Source organism: Coregonus clupeaformis, chromosome 33 (genome assembly GCF_020615455.1).
Source record: "Coregonus clupeaformis isolate EN_2021a chromosome 33, ASM2061545v1, whole genome shotgun sequence".
Lineage (NCBI taxonomy): Eukaryota > Metazoa > Chordata > Actinopteri > Salmoniformes > Salmonidae > Coregonus > Coregonus clupeaformis.
Genome location: NC_059224.1, coordinates 35884956 through 35892565, shown reverse-complemented (window position 1 = coordinate 35892565; position 7610 = coordinate 35884956). Strand labels below are relative to the sequence as shown.

Genomic DNA, 7610 nt, shown 5'->3' with positions numbered 1-7610 from the left:
CACCAGGCAGCTGTTTTCTCTCTGGGTCTCTCCCCCAGCACGGTGCTCATTGACCTGGGCAAAGACACTCCTCACCTGGCCTGGCCCCTGTAGTCTGGTCCCATAGCCTGGCCCCCACCATGCAGCCACGCTCCACTGACTTGTATACACACACAACAGATAGGGACCAGCGCACAGAGGTACAGCTACACATCACTGTCATTGTTGAGGAAAGGAACGCAACAACATGGAGGTAGAGAAAGAAGAAATCACAATCTATTGCAAAGGACAGGAAAAGTGAAAGAGGGGAATGAATGATGAAGTGGAAAGGGAACAATGACAGAAAGGAAGAGTAGTCTGACAGGATTCTCTACGATATCAGTTTTCTGGTAGAGGATTTTCTCTCTCTCTCTCTGCTGACTGTAATGATGTGTCCTAAATGGCAACTTATTCCCTGTAGAGTGCATTACCTTTTACCAGAGCCCCCCATGGCCCTGGTCAAAATTAGTGTACTAAATAGGGAATAGGGTGCCATTTGGGATGCAATCTATGGCTCTGTTCACTGTAGTTATTTGAGATAGGCAGAGAATTCACTCTACTTAGCCAAAGGTAAAACGGGCAGCGAAAAAAGTCTAGCATTTACCTGCCGTGTCCTCCGGACTTGTACTTCCTTAAATGCAAATGTGTGTGAACGTGTGTATGTCTGCATATGTGCATGCATGTATGAGTTTACGCTCTATCAAAATTAGGTCTGATTAGGGGTTGAGTTAGAAGGGAACAAAGTTCTACCACCTTAAGAAACATTCAATGGTAATTTGATAGATTTGAGTTATTATTGAAAATATTTAGGGGACAGTTCAATCAACCAACAAAATCCTAAACCACTATAACCTGGACACCTTCCTTCCCAGATGCTCCACCCCAACCGCCTTCCTTCCTAATAATAATCTTCACTGTACACAGCGAGGTGTGTGACCAATCTCTTACACGAGGGTGTGTATTTCCACCAGGACCATGTGAGCAAACGGGGCCTCTAGCTCATCACACAGACATCACATACGTCACAAATGGCACCCTATTCCCTTTATAGTGCACTACTTTTGACCAGGGCCCATAGGCCTCTGGTCAGAAGTAGTCATTTGCTCACCAGAGCTCAGCAGCCAGGCGAGAGGAGGTCCAGACCAAACAGAAAGAGACGCCAAGTCTAACCTTTTATGTCGGTAATCTTTCCCATCTCCCCCTTTGAAGTTTCAACAGCACAACCTTGAGACAGCAGAGCAAATAACACCTGTCCTATGAAGTCATGCCCGAGGCATCTCCTATCCTCAACTCAGAGTCAGAGACAAAGAGAGAGCTATTGAGAGAGGTCGCCATAGGCAGTCCTGGCTCTCAAGAGAAGACAGGATATGTGCCCACCGTCCACAAAATGAGGTGAAACTGAGCTGCACTTCCTAACCTCCTGACAAATGTATAACCACATTAGATACACATATTTCACACAGATCACACAGACCCACAAATGTTGATAAACTCCCATATCTGGTAGGCGAAATACCACAATGTGTAATCACACCAGCAATATTTGTGGCCTGTTGCCATGAGAAAAGGGCAACCAGTGGAGCACAAACAACATTGTAAATACCACCAATACCTATCTGTTTATCTTCCAGCACTATTCATACTACAACTATTTGCGCATTGCTAAAACAGCTGATAATATAACACTAGAAATGTCTTTATCTTTTTGGAACCTTTTTGAGTGCAATGTTTACCGTTCATTTCTTTTTGTTGATGTTGTTACATTTGTTTCTTCTCACTTTTGTTTATTGTTCATTTCACTTGCTTTGGCAATGTAAACATATGTTTACCATACCAATAAAGCCCCTTTGAATTGATTTGAATTGAATTGAGAGATAGAGACAGACAGACAGAGAGAGAGAGAGCGAGAGAGAGAGAGACAGAGAGAGAGAGAGAGAAAGAGAGACAGAGAGAGAGAGAGAGAGAGAGAGAGAGAGAGAGAGAGAGAGAGAGAGAGAGAGAGAGAGAGAGAGCGAGAGAGCGAGAGAGAGAGAGAGAGAGAGAGAGAGAGAGAGAGAGAGACAGAGAGACAGAGAGACAGAGAGACACACAGAGAGAGTGAGAGACAGAGACAGAGAGAGATAGAAAGAGAGACAGAGAGACAGAGAGAAAAAGCCCCTGAGGCAGCACTGTGAGCAATAAGAAGACTTAATAGTCATATAAAAGTGGATCCCTAGAAAGTGCAAGTCCTGAAAGTTCTCCCCAGGAAAAATCCTGACATGATTGCGTGAACGCATTGAACCAACAGGAGTGAACTGATATCTGCGAACAAAAGCACAGATTACAGATACATTATTCAAGACTAAATTACTGCAACCCAGATAACAAAATAAGTCAGATTCTGTGCATCCAAAATGTCACCCTATTCCCTATGTAGTGCACTACATAGGGAATAGGTTGCTACTTGGGAAGCAGACATTGTCTACCCTGATCAGATTGTACCGATGAGGACTACAGTCTGTTTTGAGTCTGTACTGAGCTGTTCTTGTGAGACCAACTGGGATCGAATCCGGGTCTCCTGGGCCCAGTTTTTGAAAAGTTATCTATCCGGATTTCACCTATCGGATCCGATTAAATGCATAGAAATGGAATGAATAGAACGGGAGTCCCCATTCAAGTCAATGATTTGTCCGTTCTATACCATCTATTTCTATGCATTTAATCCTATCCGATAGGCGAAATCCAGATAGAGAACTTTTGAAAAACGGAGCCCTGTGCACCACAAGACTGCTTTAACTCACTGAGCTAAAGCCTAGATATAAGCTCGGGGAGCTTCAAGTCTCAGGTAAGGGTATCCATCACCTGACCTCTCATCAGGAACGTCAACATAATGGGTATAGGATAATGATTGACTTCCAGGGACAGAGGAACAATGCGAATGTAAAGGGCTCCACCCTGGTCAAGGCTGTGTGTAAGCAGAGACGCAGACAGCCAGTGCCATTGTGAAGAATGGCTCACCAAATTATAGGGATATCCAATGACGCCTATGAGGAAAAAAACTTTTCTAAACAACCAAATTTCACTTTGGCCACTTAACCCTTCTTATAAAACATGTCCTCAAAAGAGCTGCTACATTACTATGTACGTTTGAAAAGGGGCCCAGAGAAGGAAGTGCTGAGAATAAGGACTCAACAGCCCTTACCATTGTGACAGTGTGCATCACAAATGGCACCCTATTTCCTTTAAGGCGCTACAGGGCGCTGAGTTATTTCTGATGGAGGAGTAACAGTTGCTCTGAGATGCGAGGTAAATGCTGTCCCAGCTTCAACAAGCACGTTGTCCAGAGAAAATAGTCTATGATAGAACATAAGCCCTGTAATGCTACCCTTGTTGGATAATGTGCAACATTGATGAGCGGGAGGAAACTACCACAAAGTGAGACTTTCAGTAAATATGACACAGCTGTTTAAATACATACTTTTCTGTCTTTCTGTCAAATGTGCCGGTACCCAAACGTTGACTGAGAGTGTCAAAATGAACACATTCACTCTCTTATGAATGCTGGAAAGATGTAATATTTTCACAACTGCTCCAGGTCTCTTCTTCCTCCCCAGTTGAATATCATGAAAACATCAGTGTGCTCTTTTCCCCCTTACCTTATTAAGAGTCTACGGTTTATTTGTGCAGTTTGTTTGCATCATCCATATGAAACAGAGGGGAATGTGCGTACATGCTGCTGCATCCAGCAGCTTGGGAAGAGAAAAGTGACCATGGAAAATGCATAATGAGGATTCTGTATGTCTCAAATGGCACTCTATGCCTGTATAATGCACTACTTCTGGCCAGAAGTACAGTATGCTTGGAGTCAGTAACCCATTTTCATATTGATCTTAACTATTTCTGATCAATGACTGTGTTTTACACTGTTTATCTCTAGGTTTCGAATGACCATTTTCCATTGTCTTAAATGTCCCTGAAAAGTACTTCAATGACTTTGACACAAAGCCCTATACAGTAGCACATAAATATGTAGCTGAAAACTACTGGATGCATGAGATATAAGATCTGTCCCAAAAGGCAACCTATTCCCTATAGCGCACCCCTTCTGACCAGTGCCCTTAGGGATCTGGTCAAAAGAAGTGCACTATGTAGGGTATAGGGTGCCTTTTGGGACAGATCTTATATCTCATGCATCCAGTAGTTTTCAGCTACATATTTATGTGCTACTGTATAGGCCTATGTGTCAAAGTCATTGAAGTACTTATAGGGTGCCAGTTGGGATGCTAATACTATTTTCTCACAACAAGCCCTAGTACAGCTAGTGAATTCAGACAGTAAACAGATAGAAAACAGTAGATCAGTTGTGTTGAGAAACGCAAACCACCAGTGCAGGTGTGTGGCTCCGGGCACTCCAGGCACTGTGAGACGCTCCATCTCAAGTCAGCTGAGAGCCCGCGCGCTGACTGACAGCTCCCGTCGTCATAGCAGCCGCCATAGCGGCGCCCGCCTGGCTTCGAGTGCTGCTGTGAATGGGATGTCGTCACAGAGCTGGCGCCAGGCAGTCGGTAGAAGTGGGAGCTTGCGGCGAAGCCAGGCAACTCGCTACAGCTACTGCAGTGAGTGCGTTGAGCTCTATGGTGACAAGCAATCATTCGATTGGGTCCAACTTGGTCCAGTGGGTAAGAAATAGGGAAAACTGCGCACAGCTTTAACGCATGGTAAAATAAACTCACTCCAGATGAGCTAGGGCCACGAAACGAAACACTGTGCAATTTCCCTCTATGGACAATAGGCCAATGTAGGCTATCAATAGCTGGAACGTGGAACTGTAGGCTAATACATGGTTCTTGGGGTGAAAATCTCTGGTGAGTAAAACATCTCACTTAGCCTAATTGTAATAGGAGGTAGGCTAGTCTACATTTGGCACACTGATGTGCCTTTAGATCACCTGTAGGCCTACAGTCAGAAGTAGCCTACAGACTCCGATGACTTCAAAATAGACTTTCACATGGGCTCCTCAACCTCATCTCACATGAACAGAGAAGAACATCACTTCAGTGCGCGTCTTCACATAACTTGCTCAAGAATGCGGGAAACATAGGAGGGGTAAAAAAAGATGTGGCCCATTTGAACCAATGCCGTTGCTTGGGATAGTGATTGACACTTCCAGGTAGCCAATCTACGAGCAGTTCGACCCGAGGCGCGATCAGCCGGGTCCACGAGGCTTATAAAACGAATTGACAGCGTGCGCACTGCACTGACTCTATGACTCTATGTTGCGAAGACTGGTCTAGGATACCTGCTTCTTTCACGCGTAATATCTTGTCGCACTCAACTGTCATCATGAAAGCAATAAGTCCAGTACGGTCTATGAGAAACAACATCTCCAACTCGTCGGAACATACCCTCGGCATCTCCCGGAGCAAAAGCCCGATGGATGATCCTCTGAGTCTGCTGTACAATATGAACGACTGCTACACCAAGCTGAAAGAACTCGTGCCCAGCCTCCCGCAGAACAAGAACGTTAGTAAAATTGAGATATTGCAGCATGTTATAGACTATATCTTAGACCTTCAGATTGCACTGGACTCTAGCTCAATCATCTCCAGCTGCCAACATCAGCAGCAGCGACCGGGACAGGCAGCATCAGCCAGGAACCCCCTAGCAACCATCAACTCCGACATCAGCCTCCTCACCTTTCAGGTAAGATTACGAATAGAATAGAATAACTTCATTTTTTTCCCACGAAGGAACTACTGTTTTGGAGTGGTTCAGAAAAAGAAATAGCCTAACATAAACATAGTAGGCTACACAGAAACTAGCTTGTTCAATTGGAGTTCCTATATTTTAATGTAGCCTAACTCCTATGACATGTACAGTATTCATGTAGCCTATGTAATATATGTTATATATGCTTACTTTGGTTAAAGGCTTACAGGCTTATATTCAAATGTTTATTACATTCTTTCCAAAGCAGCCTTATATTCTGCTTCGCATAAATCTGTAAAAATGTAAAACATATATATTTCGCAATTGATTGTGCCACTGTTGGTTATTGTACAAGTTACAGCTTGGTGGTGAATGAATAGCAGCCTAATAGAGACCAGACCATTGCCACTGTACTAACTCAGCAATGCCAGTAGCCTCGATCTGTAAATAGTGATATTGAACAGTGGTTGTCTTGTGTGTTTTTACAGTCAAGTGACCAGCTCCCCAAAGAGACTGATGACAGCTAAACTCTCCTTCACTGACTGGGTAAGTGTTTCCTTTCATACTGCCATTATTGCATCCATCATTTCCATTTGGAAAAGTCATTTTGTTGAGAGGTAAAAGAGAAGGTGCGCTCAAATGGGTCAAAACTATAAGGACATAGAGACTTGGTATCAGTTACGCTTTAAAAAGGGTAGTCCATGGACTGTTATATTGTTGACTTGACTGACATAATATGACACCACTGAATAACCTACCTGTATCATGATATCATAGGCTCTGGCTACATAATAGACTGGATGGCTACTCCAGTCAGTGGTTGTGTAGGTTCTGAATACTACTGGTCTGTAGATAATTGTCTTTAAGGAAAAGCAGGCGCCAGCTAGCATCATTATAGCAAGTGTAGATCTATTCCCACGTTGTACTTAGAGGTTGTCAGGATGTTACTTATTACTCCGACACAGGACGCCTCCATCTGGTGCTCATGGATTGCCCAGTATTTCAGTGCTTGTGTCCCAAATGGCACCCTATTTCCTTAAGTAGTGCCCTATGGGCCCTGTTTAAGAGTAGTGTGCTACATAGGGAAAGGGGTGCCATTTGGGACACACTTCCACCAGTATTTCAGTGTTTGGTTAAAGTAGAAAAAGAACTGTGGCTTCCTCTCAGGCGCCAGTCTGACTGTCCAGTTCCCTGTCTGTCCTTTAGCCTGGCTTCTCTCTAAATATGACCCTCTTTTCTCTTCCCAGTCTATTACAGGTGTTTTAAACAGGACCCCATGTTCACCTCCACTGACTGGCTGGATTTCCTCTTGACTTAAGTTTATATTTTTTCCTAAAAGGAGATACAAGTAGTTTTTATTTATCTACTTAAATTTTTTCTTTCAACAGAACAATGATATCTCACCAACAATGGAAACACAAGGACAGACTAACTAACTGAAAAGATAGTATTGAAACGAGATATCTTTCGACGAGAGGAATCTGCTTTTTCCTGGGAAGGTGGCGCATGAAACACAGGAGAACTCTCTAAATGTTTGCTGTTTCTTTCGGACGGACTAATGGATACTCACTGTATATAAATGTTAAGACAAAAATCATGCCTGTATAGTATCAGATTTGTTGCAGAGAATATAATTATGTATTTTATTGTGCTGCATTTTTCAAAGGAATGTTGTAAATTGCACTTTTATACAATAATAAATTAGATTCCTTATATTGTACAATTATGTTAATATCCATATTACGTTTTATGAGGGATTATATTGGAACTTTGTAAGTGGTGTAAATATACACATTTCCAACAACAGTAACTGACAATTCTCAATCTTTGACATTGTCACTGTACTTTCTCTTACATCGAAGGATGGTGGAACTGCATTCCATGGAACTTGCTTTTAAATGTAT

General features: G+C 43.0%; 1 long non-coding RNA gene across 2 annotated transcripts; it reads left to right on the top strand.

Moving 5' to 3' along the window:
* Window positions 1-4629: 4629 nt before the first annotated feature.
* LOC121566831 lies at window positions 4630-7426 on the top strand. 2 transcript variants are annotated; one of them, XR_006001009.2, is made up of 3 exons: window positions 4630-5700; window positions 6195-6252; window positions 6954-7426. It is a non-coding gene; the product is annotated as an uncharacterized LOC121566831 (long non-coding RNA). The 2 variants fall into 2 exon arrangements; XR_006001010.2 differs by having other exon boundaries at window positions 4631-5700; window positions 7095-7426.
* Window positions 7427-7610: the final 184 nt, after the last annotated feature.